Source organism: Mirounga angustirostris, unplaced genomic scaffold, assembly GCF_029215605.1.
Source record: "Mirounga angustirostris isolate CCGP_5_RB_7025 unplaced genomic scaffold, mMirAng1.0.hap1 SCAF_5, whole genome shotgun sequence".
NCBI classification, from domain to species: Eukaryota; Metazoa; Chordata; class Mammalia; order Carnivora; family Phocidae; genus Mirounga; species Mirounga angustirostris.
Window position 1 is genome coordinate 43,195,778 of NW_026991713.1, and position 19,945 is coordinate 43,215,722.

At 37.9% G+C, this 19,945-nt stretch overlaps 1 pseudogene; it reads left to right on the plus strand.

The window, feature by feature from the left end:
- The first annotated feature begins 2,663 nt into the window (after positions 1–2,663).
- On the plus strand, positions 2,664–3,812 carry LOC123838305 (hsc70-interacting protein-like; annotated as a pseudogene).
- The last annotated feature ends 16,133 nt before the right edge of the window (positions 3,813–19,945 follow it).

The following is a 19,945-nucleotide window of genomic DNA, read 5'->3' on the forward strand; positions in this document are numbered from 1 at the left end:
AGCACATCCTCCAAAATTCCTGCATTCAGATCTGCATCTCATCAGTTTGTCTTGGAAAAAACCTGACCTATAGCACACTATGTGACATTTCCCACTGGAATTTTGTGTCTGCCATTGGAAGTCTTGGGCTTTCTTCTGTGGTTCAGTATTTCTTAGCTCTCATAGCCCGCAGTACTAAAGGTTATTGAAATTTATCCAACAGATAATGAGAATTACCTTCTATTACAGGAGAAAAAAAGATTACCCAGATACATGAAATAGTTTTTTAGGACTCTCCTCTCTTGACATTTCTATTTACTACATATTATTGCATCTACCTTTCACTTTGTAACACAAATACTTTCTTTGGGCTAGAGGGGTTTGTTGAACAATAATTTCATTGGTTATATGGAAATTTACAGATCAACGTTGTGATACTAAAAAGGGTATAAGAGGTTCATAAATATATTTAAGCGTAGTGTTGGACATGTACGCTGAGATTGGTTCTTTCTCTCTCTTCTTCATTAATCTATTCATCTATCTTTGGACAGTTTCTCTAGAAGTAGAATCAGACATGAGGAATTCTTGTACAAATAATTTCTTATGAGGGTGCTCTCAGCAAAAGCTAAATAGGGAATCAGGTCAAAGAAGGGAGAAATCTAAGATGGTTGTAGCTGTCCTGGAAACTCGCTGCAGTTTGATCCATGAGGGATGTTCTGTAGCACAAACTGCACAATAGAATTAATCTTACACCTTGAGGCAATTATTCCACACCAGTCAATCATTGGCCAAAGTCTGAGATTTGAAGGGCATAGAAACAAATCTCAACAATCCTCAAGGAAAGGGGTAGCTACGAAATGTTATCTGGGCCAACACTTTCAACAGTGTGAAATGGAAGCACTGTGGCATATCTTGTAAAGGAAGGCAAAAAGGGCAATAACAACATCCACCCTATCATCAATCTGTTTATCATCCATTCATTTATCCATCCAAAAGATGCACTGAGTATATATCTTGCAAGGTTCTGGGAATGAAAAAAAAATGGGCCCTTGATCTGAAAGAACATGCAGATTGATTAAAAGGCAATTAAGGGGCGCCTGGGTGGCTCAGTCGTTAAGCGTCTGCCTTCGGCTCAGGTCATGATCCCAGGGTCCTGGGATCAAGCCCCACATCGGGCTCCCTGCTCTGCGGGAAGCCTGCTTCTCCCTCTCCCACTCTCCCTGCTTGTGTTCCCTCTCTTGCTGTGCCTCTCTCTGTCAGATAAATAAATAAAATCTAAAAAAAAAAAAAGGCAATTAAAACCCAGAAAAATATGTTCTTTTATAGAAGTCTAACTAGGAGCTCTGTGCAAAGTTAGGTCACTCCTAATTCTTCTTGTATAAATGAGGTTATAGAAAGTTTCTTAAAAAAGATGCAATTGTTAATAGTAATGACAAAAGAAGGTCATTAGTTACTAATAAGGATGAAGGAAGGAACAATGATTGGCAGAACAGAAGTTAAGTTATTATTGTTCATTCTTGACAGAGAAAAGCCTAATCAAATTAAATATTTCTTTGGGCCTATTTTGTTATTTGGTGAGGAAGTGAACAGTGTTTGGGTGTTTGTGAAGGACTCGATGAACTAGATCAGAGGGTTCTCTTGTGTTCTCTTGGCTTAGAATTACTCTGTTAGACCTAAAGCTATATCCCAAGGAAAAGGAGCATCAGAGTTTAAAGAAAGCTATTATGATGAGAGATTCTCTACTTAGTCACTTGACTTAGTAATGTTTAATAGGTTTCCTAATATTTTTCCTATTAAACCCCCACAAGTCTTAGGTTTGACATAACTACATTGGGTTGGAAATTAATAGTGACCACTGAAATGGATCTTTAGGTTGATTAGCCAAGTAGGGAAAAAAAAAAAAAAACTACATTTATTTGAAACCTAAGTGCACTTTCTAGACAAGAGTTTGGGCTAAGGTAATGTTGAGACTCTGTCACAAGAAGACTTCATTGTGTATGTTAAAAATAGAACTGATACGATCTATCTTTGTTTTATAATACAGCTCTGCATGAGGAGAGGATTTCTTAGGTAGAGAAACTTAGAGAGAGGGATATTAGTTAACTGTCCATTTCATTTCCATGACCTAACTCAAAATGATTCAGTTACCTTTTTACTTACAAATGAGGGGAGCAAAGCCATTACTGCTCTGCCATCAGTGGATTTATTTATGCTTTTTTTTTTTTTTTTTGTAGTGGACTCAAGTTAGTTTTGCCTTTCTATATTCCCTTTTGTTCATAAAAACAACTCAATTCTTTTCTCTGTGTACCCACTACTCCTTCATTTTAAATTCATGTATTAATGGCTGGGCTTACAGGTCTGGTCAATTAGATTCTCAGTAACTGATTCAAGGATGTACGTGTGCTTTATTCCAAGCCAAGAATAATTAGCCTCAGGAATTTTGCAAGGCACTATCAGAAAAGAAACATACTCTTTTTCTCGGAGTTTAACAAATCATAAAATGCAAGTCTATTTGATACTGACTATCTTTGATACTTTGTCGGGGAAAGCCTTCTCAGATTCAAGCCAATATAGAAGAAAACAGTTGGGGAGCCCCTTCCACACAATCACGCTGAGCTAGTACCTGCGCCTGGAATCCAGCTGCAACCTCAGCCGCACCTGCCGCCTGCCACTGCCTCTGGACCATGGATCCCCACAAAGTGAGCAAGCTTCGGGCCTTCGTGAAAATGTGTAAGCAGGATCCGAGCATTCTGCACACTGAGGAAATGTGCTTCCTGCAGGAGTGGGTGGAGAGCATGGGGGTTAAAATACCACCTGCCCCTCATAAAACTAAATCAGAAGACAATATCAAGGAAGAAAAAACAGATAGTAAGAAGGCAGAGAAAAACATAAAGACAGACGAACCATCAAGTGAGGAAAGTGATCTAGAAATTGACAATGAAGGTGTGAATGGACAAGATACTGATGCCCCTCAAGAAATGGGAGATGAAAATGTAGAGATAACCGAGGAAATGATGGATCAGGCAAATGATAAAAAAGTGGCTGGCATTGATGCCCTAAATGATGGTGAACTACAGAAAGCCATTGACTTGTTCACAGATGCCATCAAACTGAGTCCTCGCTTGGCCATTCTGTATGCCAAAAGAGCCAGTGTCCTCACCAAATTACAGAAGCCAAATGCTGCCATTAGAGACTGACAGAGCTATTGAAATAAATCCTGATTCAGCTCAACCTTATAAGTGGCGAGGGAAAGTACACAGACTTCTGGGCCGTTGGGAAGAAGCAGCACATGATCTTGCCCTTGCTTATAAACTGGATTATGATGAAGATGCTAGTGCAATGCTGGAAGAAGTTCAACCGAGGGCCCAGAAAATTGCTGAACGTTGGAGAAAGAATGAGCGAAAACATGAAGAGTGAGAGATCAAAGAATAGAAAGGGTTAAGAAGGCTCAGGAAGAACATGAGAGAGCCCAGAGGGAGAAAGAAGCCAGAAGACAATCAGGAGCTCAGTATGGCTCTTTCCCAGGTGGCTTTCCTGGGGGAATGCCTGGTAATTTTCCTGCAGGAATGCCTGGAATGGCAGGGGGGAATGCCTGGAATGCCTGGGCTCAATGAAATTCTTAGTGATCCAGAGGTTCTTGCAGCCATGCAGGATCCAGAATTTATGGTGGCCTTCCAGGATGTGGCCCAGAACCCAGCGAATATGTCAAAATATCAGAGCAATCCAAAGGTTATGAATCTCATCAGTAAATTGTCAGCCAAATTTGGAGGTCAAGCATAATGCCCTTCTGACAAATAAAGCCCTTGCTGAAGGAAAAGCATTGATCACCTAATGGATGTTGCAATAATACAAACCAGTGTACCTCTGACCTTCTCATGAAGAAAGATGGGGTACTGTGAAGAGAATCCCTACCCCTCTGCCCCACATGCAACTGAAACATTCTATAGTGGTTTGCCATTAGGGTATTCATTCATATAATGTTTTCCTACTAGGAATTGCAAACTTTAAACACTTTTTAAACCTTAAAAATATTTAAAAACATATTAAAAGGGTGTGTTAGTCCCTAAAAAAAACAACAAAACAAAAATCAGATGGGAAGATGTCATTTCCTAAAGACATAATTTTACAACCTCAATAGACAATAGAGTCATGTCTGAAGTCCATCTAGTTACAGACTTTCTAGTACATGAAAATTCCTTTTGGTAAATAAGCCAGACTGAGTTGTGTTTCAATTTCTTAGAGTCAAAAGAGCTCTGACTCATAAACTTACTTCCAATCAAAGCTCCAAACTGCCGCATGTCTGCCCACTCTTTTTTTTTTTTTTAATTTTTTTTTAATTTATTCATGAAAGTCAGAGAGAGAGAGAGAGACAGAGGCAGAGGGAGAGAAGCAGGCTCCCCGCCCAGCAGGGAGTCCGATGCGGGACTCGATCCCAGGACCCCGGGATCATGGCTTGAGCCGAAGGCAGACGCTTAACCATCTGAGCCACCCAGGTTGCCCCATGTCTGCCCACTCTTAACTCAGAACATCACTGGCTTCTCATCTCTTCATTAGTAATTTTTCTTGTTTGGTTGTAGTAATACTATTTTGGGTTGATTACTTCAGCCCAAATCTGGAACCATTAGTAAGAAGTTGTGCCATACATAATTCCACCATACAAAGCTGTGATCATACAAAGTCATTTGAGGAATTGTCCAATTGTCTTGCAAACTCCACCTCCCTCCCCAAGGTTCATTCTTATATGAAGATGCAAAATTAGAGGAAACTCACAGCAAGTCAGGTCATTAACTGATGAAGGCATGAACACAGATGATTTGAGAGCTCTTTAAGAGGCCACTGGATATTGGAAATGAAGGACAAGAGCAGAGTTTATAATGACTTTGGCCTTCTTTGGTACCCAGGTGAGTAACAGCGCCATTAGGAAAAAGTCTTAGGGAAAGATAATATAATTCTGGGTGTATGTCTTTCTATCTCAACTATCCAAAAGCTAGTTTAATTTACTTCTCCATGTATTATAATGATCTCATTGCTGGTTTCCTCACATCTACTCTTGTTCCCTGCTAGCTGAAGGGCAGGGAGAATTTTCAAAATCCAAGCCTGGATATTAATCTCTTTTGCTTCAAGCCCTTTAAAGACTTCAAATGTTTTAAGGAGAAGCAAAAAAAGAATCCTTAACATGAACTTCAATTTCTAGGGGAATACTCTTCCAAAGGCACTGCAGAGTTCACCATCATCAAAGAAATAAATTTAGTGACATCAAGGGAAATTATGTAAATAGCATAATAGCACAGTCTGCCACCTTCTTGCCTGTCAGCCTCAGTCAGCCTACACTTTTCCCCTCTGGTAACTCACTGCCCCTTGGCAATCCCAGGTCCTCAGCACACCCAAGTCCCTCTACTCCTGGGGCTTTTAAGCATGCCTTCGCTCTGGTGGAGCAACCCAGCCTCCCACATCCCATTTCCCAAGTTAATTTTACTTAGTTTCCTAACATCCCTCACTAGAGCAAATCCTCCTATTAAATCGACTTTGTAGTTTTTACCAGATCTGCAGTTCTGTGATGATTCATGTGATTATTTGATTATTAAATGCATTTCTCACTGCACTGTGTGCTCCATGAAGGTAGAGACCATATAAGTTTTAGTTTGCCATTATATTCAGTGTCTTGTGAATGCCTGGCTCATCAGAAATCCCTCATATGTATTTATTTCTTAAATAAATGAGTATTTTTTGAGAGCATATATATTTTTGTTAAAATCTATTCTTGCTCGCCTTTGCATGTTTGAGTCCATAAGGATCAGCATTTAAAAAAAAAAAATTCTTCTCCCTCCTACAGCTCTGCCTTAGTTTCATTTTTATATATCACTGAGATGAATCCCTTCCTTTCTCCTTTGACAATAAATGCTTATGCCAAATATTAGTTGGTAGGATTTTGAATCCTAAACATATTATGTAATGTTTGTGTGTAGTTCCATGGATGGCATTGCTCTCAATTTAGGCAAGATTACTGATAACATTCCTTTGGTTAAGGAATTAATTTTTCTCACTGCAATTTATTTACCCTGGGAATGTCAGAAAACTCACTATTCAGAGGTTTCTTAATCTCTTGCCATTAAAAATGACAATTTATGTGGTAGGAATGGTAGCACAAAGGAATGTCATTTATTTCTGCAAGGTTTATGTAATGGACAGAGTGCAGACAGCAGATAAAGCTGAATATTTGTGCCTGGGATAGAGAATATTTTAATTGCAAATTCACCAGTAGAGGAATTCTTGTCACTACCTTAGAGGAGAATAAATAGATGATCTCCCTCTTACTTCCACATGCATACTTATGAACTTTATCGGAGAATCAGGCTAGACATAACTGTGCTGTTTAACTATTTCTATCCCGGGAAGTGTTTTAGCTAACTCATTAGCTACAATATATCTACTCTGGGGAGATCTCTGTAGAATTTGCTATTGATGATGGCTTTGCTATGTTAGGATGCCCAGTTTGCACTACTGGAAAGTGATTGGAACAGAGAAAATAAATAGTTAGTGCATAAGATTATAAACACTAGCATTTCTCAGGTTTTTGCTGACTGGATTTACAGGTATTCATGTAAGGTTTTTAATTTTCTAGATTATAGTGCTTATGACATTTCTGGTACTATTCCATACAAAATTAACTTATCGAATGCCCATGAATTATCAGACATTATTATAACCCTTCAGAAGAGGAAACTGAGGCATAGGGAGGATAACTTGCCTGAGGTCCAACAGCTCGTGAGTGCTGGCACCAGGACTGGATCTCAGCAATCTGGTGTCAGAGTCCATGTCCTTCACCACTATCCAGCATTCGTTCTTGTTTATCATAGATTCATTTGTTTTGTTTTGCATGGATCTCTAAAATTCACCATGGCTTCAACTCAGATTAAAAACAAGAGTCTTAAGAAAAGTACAATCCAGTTAATGTTCATTTTACCTGCACATATTTACTTTAAAAAACTACTTGAAAGTGCACTGCTTGCTTCCCCTCTTTGTCAGTAAACTCCAAAATAGTTGCAACTTGATCTCCCTTCTCATACACTCTTCATCCAATAGGATGTTGATAGTCTCTCCATGAGGATGGGGCTGATGTTGTCTCCCTTTAAGTCTGTGCTTCGGACATGTGCTTACAGTGAAAGTAACCAAGAAGAGGTCATTAAAGATGATGTAACTTCTGCCTGGTCATCCTGAGGTGCCTGATCTTGGAGCCAGTCACTATGCTGTGATGAAGCCCAGACCACATGAAGAGGACACATGCTGTTGTTCTGGTCTTCAAAATCAGATGAGATCTCAGCCAACAGACAGAATCAGCCACCAGACATGTAGGTTAATACCACTACAGATGATTCCTGTCCCCAGTTTTTCAGTCTTTCCAGCTGAGACCTCAGCCATTGAAGATCAGAAATAAATTATCCCTTTTGTTCTCTGTCTGAATTCCGGACTTAAAAGGTCTGGAGGATAATAAAGTCATTTATGCCACTAAGATTTTAGGTTGGTTTGTTCCTCAGCATTAAATAACTGGAACAATAAAATAGGGCTAATATCTCTCGCTTTTTATAAGGCATATAATTAATTAATATCTGAATTAGTAGTGTAATTAGAATTTTTCATTATAGTTAAATCCTAGATGAACTTTAAAATCACTTTAAATCAAGAGCATCTAATTTTTTAAAAAGAGTGAGAATTTAGGGGCATCTGGGTGGCTCAGTCGGTTAAGCGTCTGCCTTCGGCTCAGGTCATGATCCCAGGGTCCTGGGATGGAGGCCCGCATCAGGCTCCCTGCTCAGCGGGAAGCCTGCTTCTCCCTCTCCCACTACCCCCCTGCTTGTGTTCCCTCTCTCGCTGTCTCTCTCTCTGTCAAATAAATTAAAAAAAAAAAAAGAAGAAGAAGAAGAGTGAGAATTTAAATTTGAATTTTAGGGAAAAGTTTTTTACTTTTGCTATATTAATTACTTAGGTATTTTTTTGTATTATCTCTTCTTAAATGTTTTGTGCCTCATTTTCTTTCTCTTTCAAATTCTTAGCTGCTAAAATCATGTTTTTTTATTATGATGAATACTCATAAACTTTTGCAGAGTACACTTTCTCTCATGGCCATGCAAGCATATTTGAATGATGAAGGCTTAACCATGTGCTCTGATATGCCTACCAAACTCTAGTATGAAGAAGTACATTCAAGGTCACTGGCATCTAAGATTGAAACTAATTTTACTTCAAATATTATCACTGGAAACTGCACTTCAATGAGGTATTTATTTTTCCAGCAATTTGAAGTATTCAATAGTAAATATTCTGGGACTGTGGAAGAGCAGTATCAAAGGAAATTGTCTGAGTGATTTTCAACTAAAAAAAAAATAATGAGAGTAGTGTGTGTGTGTGTGTGTGTGTGTGTGTGTGTTTTGAGACTGAATCTTCTTAAGCAGAGCATCTTAATCTAAGACTGTCCATGACTTAAAATATTGGAATAATTCAAGTTTACTGGAACTAAGTTTTAGTGCAATTTGTAAGGTTTTACTTGAATATGTTAAGTACCTGATTAAGATACATGAATATTTTATTTTGATATTCTTTAAGGATGCTAAAGTTTTTCAGTGTGTTGACAATTTTATGTGATATATTCATATGCTTTAATCTCTTAAGTATATAAATCTCTTGACATTTTTTAAAATGTGAGGTTTAAAAAAGAAAACAATCACAAATATATTTAAATAGCTGTAATAATTTTTTTCATCTCATCACTACAAAATGGCAGACATCACATATTCTAAACAAAAGCTAGCAAGAGAATGGAAAGTGGAAGTGAGAAATGTTAATTAGTGCATGTGTTCAGGTAGAAATAAATGGGTATATTAATTAAAAATCAACAGCAATATAAAACAAGTAGTAATAGTTTTTTGGGGGGTTTCCTTTCTTTATTTAAATTCAATTAATTAACATATAGTGTATTATTAGTTTCAGAGGTAGAGTTCAGTGATTTATCAGTTGCATAGAACACCCAGTGCTCATTCCTTCACGTGCCCATCACCCAGTTACCCCATTCCCCCCAACCCACCTCCCCTCCAGCAACCCTCAGTTTCTTTCCTATGCTTAAGAGTCTCTTATGGTTTGTCCCATTCTCTGATTTCATCTTGTTTTATTCTTCCCAGGTTTTTTTTTTTTTTTTTTTTTACTAACAAGAATCATGCTGTATCTATTATTCTTTGATGTACTTGTTGATGTTCTCAGCCTAGCACACTCCTTTTATCTATTCTATATTCCATAGAAATAGTGTCACTGTTTGGGTTGCTTCATTCTGCTGTTATAATTATGCCCACTTTTGTGCATAAACTTGAGCACAGGGGCTGGAATTTGAGGGAAAGAGTGCCAGTTTGAGCCCTTGGCAATCTGAGGTGAAGGCGTGTTGACTTGGCACTGAGCAGGTGGCAGGCCATGCATGCTGACTCAAGCAGAAGGGCGGCTGGACTGTGAATTTGGGACTCACAGGCTGATGGCATCATGTGTGACAGGGACATGGCTGGTTTTGCTTTTAACATTTGTTTTTCTGGGAAAGTCTATCTCTCCTTCTATTCTAAATGAAAGCCTTGCTGGATAGAGTATTCTTGGCTGTAGATTTTTTCCTTTTGGCAGTTGGAATTGATCATGCTGCTCTCTTCTGGCCTGCAGAGTTTCTGCTGAAAAATCCACTGATAGCTGTATGGGTTTCCCTTGTATGTCACTGCTTTCCTTTTTCTTGCTGCTTTTAAAATTCTCTATCACTACTTTTGGCCATCTTATTTACTTTGTGTCTTGGTGCAGACCTCTTTGGGTTGGTTGTGTTGGGGGCTCTCTGTGCTTCCTGGATCTGGATTTCTCTTTCCTTCCCCAGATTCAGGAAGTTTTTAGCTACTATTTCTTCAGACAAATCTTCTGCCCCCTTTTCTCTCTCTTCTTCTTCTGTGATCCCTATCATGTGACTATTATGCTTGGCAGTGTCACTGAGTTCCCTGGGTCTATTCTCAGTTTGCATATTTTTCCCCCTCTCATCTGCTCAGCTTGATTACTTCCCATTACTTGTCCTCCAGGTGGCTAATCTGTTCTTCTACTTCCTCTTGTTTGCCATTTATTCCAGGTGGTCTGCTTTTATTTCCATTTAGTGAGTCCAATAGCTCTAATTGGTTCTTTTTTATGTCTTCTATCTCTTGGTGGAGGGTTTCATGGAGGTTCTGCACTCTTTTCTCAAGTCCAATAAGTACCTTTATGAGCATTACTTTAAATTCTCTATCAGACATATTACTTATCTCCATTTTGCTTAAGTCTCCTGCTCTGATTTTGTTCCACTCTTTCATTTGGGACATATTCCTTTGTCTCCTCATTCTGTCTATTGCTGTATCTGTTTCTCTGTGTTAGGAGAGTCAGCTACGTCTCCTGCACTTGAAAGTAGTGGCTTTGTGAAGAAGAGATCCTGCAGTGCAATGTCTCCTTTTCACCAGAAAATGGTGCTTCAGGGGGTGTCTCCTATGTGTGTTGCTACAGGCATGTCCTACCATTGTGGCTGGGATGTGTTTGCTGTCAGTCCAGCCTGCAATGGCTCTCTGCCTGTTGTGGGCAGAGTCTGATGCCAGTGGTGTTAGTGGGCCAGTCTGAGGTTGCCTTGGGCTTGAGTTGAGTCAGAGCAGGTGTTTGCCAGAGATGAAGTAGCACCAAACTGTAGGCACTTTCCCTATGTTGTCCCCTGAGAAGCTTTTGTTGGTGGTTGGGGCCTGCAATCAGACCAGCTGCCTGCCTCCAGCCCACTGCTGGGGTCACAGTCAGACTGGTGTGTGGTTATCTTCCCCTCTCCCTGGAGCAGGACTCACTTTGGAGTGGTGCTGGCCCTTGTCTGGGCTGCATGCACATTGCCAGGCTTGTGGCACCACTTTGATGGGATCTTGCTAAGAGCGATCAGAGGGGGTGGATCTGCTTTGCTATGGCCTCTTGTCTATTCTGGGCTGTGGAGAGTCTGTTCTGCCAGTTTTCCAGCTGCTTTCTGGGTTATTTATGCCAATGTGGGTGCTCTCTAGGCGGCCACTCGGCAAGAGGTGAGCCCAGGCTCCTCCTACTCTGCCATCTTCCCAGCAGCCTCCACAAGGAGTAATAGTTTTAAGAGAAGTAGAAAATAGTATGTTTTCCACACTTTAGTTAAACAAAGGGTACTGAACACTTACTTTGAACCAGTGATTGGGATAAGCTTTGGGGACTCAAAGAGACCCTTACCCTAAAAAAATTGAAGTTCTGGAAACAGGTACATTTGACATAAATGTAATAATGACAATGATAATGACATAATGATATAATGACAATGTAATGTGTAAGTACATAGGTATTAAGTACATTGGTGGGCACAAAGGTCCATAGAAACAAAGGTTCTCTGTATGGGGATCTCCCAAACAATTCTGGAGGAAGAGGATCCTTCACAAAAATGTTGAAGGTTAAATTAGAAGAGGATGGAAGAAAGAACATTCTGGAAAGAAGAAGCCACATGAAATATAGTACTGACAGAATTATTTATGGAGGAACTAAAAACAATTTAGCATGGCTGGAGCATAAAATATGAATCAGGCTGCACTGAGTGACAGTTTTGAGCCATATCAAGCAAGATCTTGTATACCATAAGGAGCTATGTCTTCTTATATAGCATGAGGAATGAAGAGACATTAAAGAGTTCATGAGAAGGGAAGTGATAGGATCAGATTTTATTCAATTGTTCTGGGTAGGTCACTGAAGCTTTGTAGAAACTGGTTATAAATGAGAGATTTCTTTCAGTAAGCAAAGTCAGAGACCAAGCATCTAACTAGAGCAAGGAAGGCCAGAAAAGATCACGTATTCAAGAAATTCAAGAAATTTTGATTTGGTAAAGCTATCAATGTTTGGTTGAAAACCTAGCACTTGGGGAATGAAAAAGAAGTAAAGAACAGCTTTCTGTTGTAAAACTTAAATTACAAAAATGAAGCACAGCAGGACTTATTTATGATGAGGCTGAAGCCATTTAAGACAAGGTCTCATGTGCCATGTAAACTATAAAGCTTAAATTGATTTTCAATGATGTCACTCACTGAGGTAGAGAACATAGGACGAAGATCAATTTTGGGAAATAATTTTGTTGTTAGCAATGATAAATTAGCAACTGTAAGATCATATTTTGACCTTTTGGGCAAGGTTCTTGTGTAATAAAATGAGAAAAGTCAGATATGCACCAAAGTTCAGGGAAGAAGAAACCAGGATTGGATATTCCAATTTTTGGAATAGTCAACATGAAAATTTTAGTAAAAGTCATTAGACTACTCATAGAAAGTGAATACAAAGCAAAAAGAAATGGTACCAATGGAGACTTTAGAGAATTCCAATTGTTAAACTCACTGATGTACTGGTAAATGTTTAACAGACTCTCTTAAAAAAATGCTTGTCTATAAGTACATAAGATTATTCTAAATTTTACTAAAAAGGATGTGTAACAAAGTTTTTAAATAACAATATGATATACAACACTCATTACTAAAAATTAGAGTCAACCCATTCTCAGAGAATACTTTTGTTGATTTTTGCTGAACTCTTTGTATCCATAGCTAATCCGTGTTAGCAACTGATGAGTGATTATAGTTGCTACATTAATGTTCGTTGATATTCTCCTGAATTGGTAAATTGAAAGTGGAACAATGAAGATGTATCTTAGAACTTCACTTGTGTCAATAATGTGAAACTTCTTTGCTGAATCAGAAAGTAATTTTTGAATATAGTAAAAATATTTTCTCATTTTTTGTGCTATTTAATGTGATGCTACACTTTTTAATATATTATTAACATTTTCTCTAACACTTTTGTAAGTCTAGAAAATAAACAAAGCAAATAATCAAGACTTAATTTATAGTGCTTGCTGATTTCCATGGTTTAAGTACTCCTATCATGGTCAACTTCAAGCTCCCAACATAGTGTCAATTAATGCAGAGCTTGGGAAAGATATGCAGTAGCACATTAAACATACAGATAAAATGCATGTAAATAACCCACAGGGCAAAATGTAGTAAAATAATTAGGAAGTAATGAATTGTGAGAACTTACTACATTTGTTTTTAATGCTGAAATACCCAACTGAGAAGTTAGAGGAAAGAATTCACAAAAGACCACCTTCACCTCTGACACTAATTGTAAGTTTGGGAGGTTCAATTACTTGCAAGAAAGACTAAGAGAACTCACTAACAGCTGTTATACTTGCAGTTATGGTTTATTACAGGGAGCAGATACAGAGTAAGTCAGCTAAGAGAAGAAATGCATATGGCAGCATCTGGAAGAATAACCTATGTGGAGCTTCCAGTTGTCCTCTTCTCATGGAGTCAGCACAACTTTCTTCTCCCAGCATTGATGTATGACCGTACATAGGGAGTAGGGTCAACAGGAAAGTTCTACTGAGCTTGGATATCCACAGTCCTTATAGGCGTTCTATCTAGTAGAAATGGCTGACTGCAGAAGGGACTGATCCTAGTTTTCAGCCCCTCAGGAGGTCAAGATGGGTGATCCAAAGCCCTCACTGTACATCACATTATTGATGTGACTCAGAACATACAGGTTAAATCACATTGGTGTGACTCCGAGCCTCTACCCTAAATCATATTGCCCCAAGGCAAATGGAGACATTCCTCTCAGGCATGACATTCCAAGGGCTTAGTTACCTTCCAGAAGCCAAGGGCAAAGACTAGACCTTTTTGAACAAGGTTAAATTCTTTACTACACAAATATAATTTATTTAATTATAAGTTTAGATAACTTAATCTTTAATAATGACTATGTTTAACATCTGGCTTTCAAAATTCTGGAAAATTTTACAGCAGCTCTTGTGAACTATTATAAATTGCTTCCAGCATGGCACTAGTTAAAATGGAAACAGAGAAGAGAGATCCATGAAAGGAACAGGGATATAAAATAATACAATTGGAGAATATATTTGCAGGAAAAAAAATTTAGAAGAGGAGATGTGATGCTTAAAAAGAACAAAATGATCAATAGTTAAGTCCAATAAATAAGGTCTCAAAACTGTCTTTTCTTCATAAATAATATGTTTTGCCGATCAAAGAACAAAAAGTTTATGCAAGATTGTTATAGTGAAGGAGTGGTAGGAATAAACTGGATATAAAGATTGCTTGCTTTTTATTTAATTTTCATGGGAAAAGTTTAATAACTTGGGCATAGGATGTATAGGAAAATCTAATGTAAATTTGACAGACGAAATATATTGTAATCCTGATTTTAAGAACTGTCCCAATGTAACTTACAAAGATCATAAATAACCAGATGGAGACAGTAATATTTAACTCCTTATGTAAAAACATATTAAGAGATAAACTATGTAATTTAAGTGGTCAAAACAGCTGCCAATACCCACATCCCTGTCCTCCATGGTGAGAAATTCTTCTATCAGGTGTTTATTCTTCTAGCATCCTAAACAGAAGAGATTTTTAAAAAGAGAACTTTGTCATTTGTTTTTCTCTTTAAAGTAGGTCCTTGTTATGGGACTAAATCAACCTTTATGATGTTGACCCACAGAAGTAGAAACTATAGAAAATTAAGGTGCTAATTAAAGGAAATAGTGCCCCTGAAGGAAAAGAAAGAAAGGGACACTAAAATCAAAGTGTATTAAATGGTCTAATAAAGGATAATGGGAGACTTCATTTGCATACCATTTGTATATATGAGATTATTATTTTCATCATACATAAGATAAATGTATCATACATAAGATTTTTCCTCCATTGATTCTTGTCAAAAACCAATGAACTCCCATGCTTTTCATGTTTTGGTCTTTCTTGTACTTTATATTTTTCAACAAAATGAGTTGTTAAATAGTTTAACAATTAAAAGTGCCATTTGTATTATTTATTAACAGAAATATGACCTATGGAGCCATGCAGAGTAGGGTTAATAAGAGATTAAGCTTGAACTGGTGAATTACTTAATTTTGGGTATTTGATACCTCAATATACAATGAAGATATTAGCATTTGTATTATAGCACTCAATATAATAATGCACACAAAAGCATTTTAACATTATTTTGACAGGTACATGGCAGTTATGTGAATAAATTAATGTAGAATATTATCTAGCTTTTCTATAATAATTCATTTTGGTTTCTCTGTTAGTGATTCTTCTTCTTTGCTGATATGACAACTGAGGCACTGCTTTTTTCCATATAATTATCAAGGAATATCTGCATGTGTACAGGTGTAAACTTAGCTAAAATCCCCTTTTGTAGAGTATAGTACAGGGTCTTGCATATTTGTTTATGTCCAAAGGTTTTCTTGGTAGCAACTCTGCTAATTATCTCTACCGTAAATTGATATTTAAGAGATGAGTATCTTCATTAAAGATAACGACACTGCTGTATATCCTATTTACAATCCCAGCATTGTCTAATATATGTTTAAGCATTTGCTCAATTAGTATTTGATTTATTAAGATGACATAGTATTTTATAATTAATATTTGGGGTAAAAATCTATTCTATTGCTAAATTGCATGGAATGTGGCATAATGATGAATGAGGTCTCAAGTCCAGCTTGGCCCTTTAGTAGCCATACGACCTGGTCTACTTACTCAGGCTCTCTGGGTCATGTTTCCTTATCTTTAAAATAGGGTAATACCTATTTCATGCAGCTCTAAAGATTTATAAGAAGTTTTACATAAAAAGCTTAGCACAGCTCCTGACTTAAGTTAGCTCTCAATAAATATTAATTCTCTCCTGACCCATCATTCTCTAGAATTTGAATTATATGCACGCATTATAGGCAAAGTAATTAATAGCTGGTGCTGCTAACATCTTAAAAGTGTTAGTTACAGGGACGTCTTATATTCTATAAATTCCAGAGGATAACAACAACATCTTTAAGGCAAATGTGCTCAGATAACTTGTGACAGCAATCTTACTACCAGCAAATAAATTATAATAGTGGTAATTTCCCCATGAAATTGGAAACCTTTTCATAAGAGAACAGTTCTTTTATCTTTAACTTCATAAATCACAGTATATAATGTGCTCTCAACTTGAAAATAAAGATGTACTTTGGTAGATGTTGAAATTTATAACGTTGTTACCTGCAGCACTAGAAAAAATTCCGCTTTAAGGAAATCTGACTGCAGTTTTTTCAGTGAGACTGACTACTTTTGACTACATAAAAAAAAATGTGAAAATTATGTTATGAAATCTCTCTGCTATTTGGTTTTCAAGGTACTTTCTGACTTCAACTGATTATTGGTGATGTCAATAGTGTTTTACTGTCTGTACATGGCATGCTTCTAAATAATTGAATAGTCCTTATGCTGTTTTTGTTCATACCATTATTTCAAATAACTAGATTCCATACATGTCACTGATGCCAGAAGCTCATTTTGTTCTCCTGAGAATAAAATGTGCCATTGCATTCCACAGATTAAAAGGACTCTTTACTCTGGATGGGCCTCTGACAGACTGCTTGTAATATTGGTCATGAATAAGGATTTTTATTTTTATTTTATTTTTTTATTTTTTTAAAGATTTTATTTATTTATTTGAGAGAGAAAGACAGAGGGAGCAAGCAGGAGGAGGGGCAAAGGGAGAGAGAGAGAGGGAATCCCAAACAGACTCCATGGGGAGCAGGGATCCTGATGCAGGGCTCGATCTCAGGACCCTGAGATGATGACCTGAGCCAAAGTCAGATACTTAACTGACTGAGCCACCCATGTGACCCATGAATAGGGATTTTTAAATGATGATTTACGAAAATACATACAACTTGAATATATTTTGAATTTTATATTTTTTCTATTTTCCATTTTTTGGGATAACTTAAAAATAATGCTATTTGCCTGAAAGTATATTAATGAGCATTTTTAATTTGGTAGTAATATCTTTCATATTTTAGATTATTCTATATGGTTTTGTGTCCTTATGTATTTGTTTATATAATTGTCCCTATTAAAACATGCCTCTTCTTACTCAACAACTTTATAAGAGAATTATGTTATTTATTCACAATGAATATTATAGAATCTAATTTTTTTCTGATCCTAAATCCGTGGCATTTAGTCAGTGGTATACAAGTGCCCTTGTATATTATTTTTTTCTCAGAATAAACTTTTGTTGTACAACTGGGAAACATATTTCAAATTCAGTTTAATTCTATTTCTCCAAAAAAAGAAGTATTTTCTGAATATACAAATAAAGGAGCAGCCATGGAAGTACATCACTCAGATCTCCTATAAGGGAAACTGATACGGTGACCTTGGATGGAATGATAGTCAGCTCTTGTCCCTTTAGAACCACTACTGCATTTACACAGAAACCATGTTTCCCCAGGCTGCTCCTAGCCAATAACTGAGCATAGTACCAGTGTTGGCCCATTTTTACTCAATGAAGTATCTCTCTAATGGGTAACTTTTACTTAGGGGTTCTGGCTGACGCTTTTATTTTTTTATAAGTATACTACAGTATAAGGCTATTCTTACCCAGTTCTTATTTCCCTCTCTATTTTTATATCTCTCAGATCTGAATCATGGTATAAAGACTCTGCCTACTCCAGCTCCCATCCCTTTATTCTTCACAAATATTTGCCCCAATAAATTTCTTGTGTCTTAGCATCCATTTTTCAGAGGACCCAAATAGATACAGGTAGGGCCAGGAGTGGTCCAAGGAAACAGGCAGTAAGATGGGGTTTTGGCTAATGGCAAAGGAGTCTATACTGAATGCAATACGAGGGCACAATAGTCCCTAGTTCAAGGTGGTAGCCCAACTGCTGAATATTTCCCCAGTGTAAGTTTGGTAAATAATCTGGTAGAGAGAAAAACCACCCTAAGGCTAAAGGAGTTCCCTCAAGTGTTGTGCCTCTCCTGGTTGCTAGGCCAATATGTAATATTAAACTTCAGCATATACCAGCTGGGGACCTGCTGGGACTGATAAGGAAATAAAGAAATTACATATCAAGATATGCACAAGAATTATTTAGCATGTACCATCAGGAGCTAGAGGAATATTCCTGGGATTGGATTTTGAGGGTGCCTGATCAGAACATAAGATCAGAATGTGTTGAATGTGTTGAATTACGGGAATTTTCTTAGAACATAGGATTTAACAACCCATCAAGGACTTCAGGGATTGAGGCAAACTCACTGTTAGGATGATAGCCAAAGCTGAATGCAGGAGAAGAAGCACTGAGCAACTAAGTAGACAAAATAACTCAACCAGTTGACTTTAGCCAGTGTTCATAATAGGCCACTCTGGATCTTGCATCATGAGCACATGAATGAAGTGGCCAATGATGGGTGATAAAGAGGCCACACATAGGTTCAATATAATGGGCTCCCACTCACCAAAGTCAATCAAGGCATAAATGACTGAGGGTACAATTCGCTAGCAATGGATGCTAATGCTGAACCCCCAATTGGGTACTTTTCCATGAGGCAAGAAACAAACTCTTCTGTCACAATTCTACCACTTCCATCCTAGAATGCCAGTGGTTTGTCCTGATAAGAATAGATACCTATTCTAGTATATGTTTGACTTTCCTGCCTACACAGCCTTAGCCAGCAACAGTCTGGGAGATTACAAAATGCCTTACTTACCGACATGGAATCCCATTGCTTATTATATGATCTCACTTTACAGTGAAAGAATCGTAAGAGTGCAACCTATGACCTAGGATAATGGGCTTTGCTGATCCAATCACAAATCACACTATACAGAAGCAGTCAGTCTCATAGATTACTGGATGACACATCTGAAACATTATTGTGGAGGCAATATGAAAGGGTGCCAGACTTCAGGAGGTAGGACATATAGTAAAAATCAAAAGAGTTTGAACGTGTTTGGTGGCCCTATTTAAAAGAATTTGTAGATCCTGGAGTCAAAGGATGCACTATGTTCTGAATATTTGTGTCTACCAACATTCATAAGTTGAAATCTTAAGCTTCCAGTGTGATATTACTAGGAGGTAGGGACTTTGGGAGGTGCTTAGGTCATGAGGGTTGAGTCCCATGAATGAAATTAGTGCCTTATAAAAGGGGACTTCAGAGAGATCCCTAGTCCCTTCCACCATGTGAGGATAAAATGAGAAGTATACATTCTGGCAGAGGTGCTTCACCAGACCATGCTGGCACCATGATCTTAGACTTCTAGCCTCCAGAACTGTAAGCAATAAATTTCTGCTGTTTATAAGCTACTCAGTCTGTGGTATTTTGTTGTAGCAGCCCGAACAAACTAAAATGGGATGGAAGTAAGAGTAGTCCTACTAATTATTGCTCCCAGACTCACTGGGGGACCTGATGTTCCCTATCCCCCAAACCTAATAGCTCTGAAGGTGGGAAGTCCCAATTCTCAAACAGGGAACACAGAAAGACAGGTGACACCTCAAGAGAATCATTGAATTTTAAGTTAGAACTGCTGCTAGACCACTTTGGACTCCTTGTGTTTGGGGAAATGGAATCACCATGTTGGCAAGAGTAGTTGACCCTGATCAACAGGAGGAGATAGGGCTGTTTGCACACAATGGGGCCAGGGAAGAATACATGTGGAAGCCAGGTGATCCGCTTGGATACTCTCTCACCTAATTTACTCTCTCACCTAATTTACAGAGAATGGAGACATTCAACAACGTGTACTGAGAAATGTGTGGTTTTCAAGGGTTCAGACCCCTCAGGAATGAAAGATTGTGTCACACCACCAAATAGTCCATCAGGACTTGCTGGAGTGATGGTAGAGAGTAAAGGAAGTTTAGCATAGCTAGCAGATAAAGGAGAGGACAAGTATTAGCTTCATTCCCAAGATCAACTGCAATGACAGAGGTCATTCATTTCCCTAACCTCCCCTTCTACACTTTCTCTCAGGAAAAGAAACCAATGAGAACCCTGAAGGAATGGCTTTCCAGTCCTAAAAGGAAAATTAGGTCTTTACAGTGGAGCCA